Source organism: Carettochelys insculpta, chromosome 1 (genome assembly GCF_033958435.1).
Source record: "Carettochelys insculpta isolate YL-2023 chromosome 1, ASM3395843v1, whole genome shotgun sequence".
Lineage (NCBI taxonomy): Eukaryota > Metazoa > Chordata > Testudines > Carettochelyidae > Carettochelys > Carettochelys insculpta.
This window is the reverse complement of record NC_134137.1, coordinates 46,202,474-46,205,284: the sequence shown is the minus strand read 5'-3', so window position 1 is coordinate 46,205,284 and position 2,811 is coordinate 46,202,474.

The window sequence follows — 2,811 nt, the reverse complement described above, 5'->3', positions numbered from 1 at the left end:
GCTCTACCTGCTGCAATACAGATACTGTTCCAGCTCTATGCGCTGCTTAGAGTAGCTCGCGTACTGCTCTGCGGCAATGCATGCACGTAAATGAATACATAGCCCCAAACTTTAGGGTGCGCATGAAACGCGCGTAATGTGTAAAGCTACGCTGCTGCGGGAAGCGAGCGCTACAGGGAGCTCCCCGCCGAGCCCGGTCCACCCTGGATAAAACAGCGTTATCATTGGAACTGGGAAACTGCTCTGACCGTGGAGTGTGGCATTGCCGGCGTTGTTTGCCATGGGGGTCTTAGAAGTCGCTGCGGGTCTGGAAATCCAACCCGGTCTCGCCACTGGCGCTGGAAGGAGCAGCCTCCGGGGCAGAGCAAATCGTTGCAGGTTAAAGACCGTACGTCAGGTAACTTGGACGGCGCCTGGCCCTAGGCAGCGCAGCGTGGGAATCGGAAGTCTGTGGACTAGTTTGATTGGAGCCCCATTATTCTCCAGCATGACCACGTGGGGGGTATTTCCCCCCCGCGGGAGGCTGGCCCCTTTCGGGGCTGTGGCACCGCAGCGCATAGCAGGCGAGGGGCGCTGGGGACTGGAGCCGCCGCAGCCAGTAGTTCAGCTCTCACCGTAGGGGGCACATGGGGGAGAGCTCCAGCCAGAGTCCTCTCGTTGTCTTTTTCTTGTGAGCTCCAGCTCTCACGAGCTGGGGAGAGACTCGCCCGTGGCTCGGAGGACGCTTGCGGACTCCTGCGGTTGAGAAGGAGCAGAAAAGCAGGGGATCACATCCGGGTTGGAAGGCTGGAGAAGCTGGACAGGGTACCCGGGCTGGCTCTCGGAAAAGCCGACTCCCTGCTGGTTTCACGCTGAAGCCACTTCTCTGTGGAGCGGGACCTTCTAGGGGTTTCTGCGAGCCAGCTCCAGTCCAACGCCATGTTAAAGCAAACTCATCTGTAAACCCAAATCATTCACAAATCAGTATTGTCCTGGCACCAGTCTGTTGGAGGAGGGTCAATTATAAATCTGGTGGGTTTTATTTATTTTGTCACACACCCGTCTCAGGACACCCTGAAGGAGCTGGAAGGGTCTGGTTTTTTTTCCAGAAAGATTACTTGAAGGTGTTGGGGGTGGAGGGTTACATGCAGGGGGAGAGACCCCTCCACCAGCCCCTTGAAAATATAGGTACAGCCAGTACTATTAGGAGACAGGTTACTGGATGAAAATGTAATATCAAGGTGGGGTTTGAATGCCATAATCCTTTGATGGGGCAGGGCCCAAAGAGGGCAGTGGTGGAGGCTGGAAATAGGGTGGTCTTAAAGAGGAAAAAATTTGCAAATAGGTGAAAAATTTCGTGGTTCTTTTCAGCAATCAAGGTGCTGGTGTGATCCACCTCAGCCTTCCTAACTGTAACAGGTTGAGGTACAGAATGGACAATACTCAGTTTTGGACTAGTGACTGATATCTTACTATATAACAGGATTCAAATTTTATACTTAATGTCCTTATAGAGGAGCTAGGTGCCCCATTCGCATTTGTTTCTATCCTGCATAGACAACCACATATCAGACTCTTCAATTATTTTGTTATATTACCACTTCTGTGTCAACAGTGCAAACCTTAATTGCCCATTAGTCCAATTTGCTAATAAGTAATTCCATGTTCTCTCATATCACATATTATGTATGGAAAGAGCTTCCCATTTGTATCCAAAACCCCACAACATAACAACGGTCAAATATGTTGGTGGCTATTACAGAGAGGACAGATCTCTGTATTCACTGAGGATAGGACAGAAGCAATTGGCTTAATCTACAGCAAGGAAGAATTAGGTTAGATATTAGGAAAAATCTTTCTAACTATAAGAGTGGTTGCATTCTGGAATAGGCTTCTAAGGGAGATTGTGGAATCCTCATCCTCAGAACTTCTTAAAAAATGTTGGTCACATTGCATGGATGGTCTAAGTCAGGAGTCTGCAATCTGTGTCTCTGGAGCCACATGCAGCTGTTTAAGGATTTCTGTGTGGCTCCCAATGCTATAATTGCAAAGTTTAAAAAAAAACCACTTCTGATTATTTTCACTATTTCACTGAACATGGGAAAGCCCAGCAATGAACAACTCATCTCTAAATTGCAAACAATACGTGGTCTTGAAACGTTGGCTAACTCCCCCTTTAATAGGTGCATGCATTGTGGGATATGTGTGTGCACTATTCTTAAAATAGGTGTTACAAGAAGTATGTTGTGACATTATCTATTATAGACCATCTCATATTCATGTGCATTGCGGCTCTTGAATTACTGGTATTTTTACCAAATTTAAAAAAAAATGGCTCTTCTTGTTCCTCTGGTTGCCAATCTCTGGCCTCATCTCAGGGGATTGGACTTGATGACCACTTGAGATGCCTTCCATCATTATGGTTTTGTTTGTTTTTCTTAAAATCTTTACTTAAAATTCACCTCTGCCAAAAAGAGTTGACATTGGCTACTACTCTAGTTTTTGTGCCAGTCATGCCTATTTCACTGATTTGTTATCTTTCCCCCATTTTTTGGTAATATACACATATCTGTTGTCTTTCATCATGGGCAGAGATATTTTTAATGACCCATGTCTCCTATATTTAGTAGTACATTGGATTCTGGTCCTTGACCTAGGCCTCTGGATACAACTATAATGCAATCTACACTAGCAGTAGGTGAGTGTTTGAAAGCTATTCAGAAGTTTGTAATAGCAGCAGCAGAGATGAATTAGTGGGCAGAGTGCAGGTGAAATGGCTACAAGGCTATTACACAGATAGCAGCACCATATTTAAGAGAGATGCATATACAC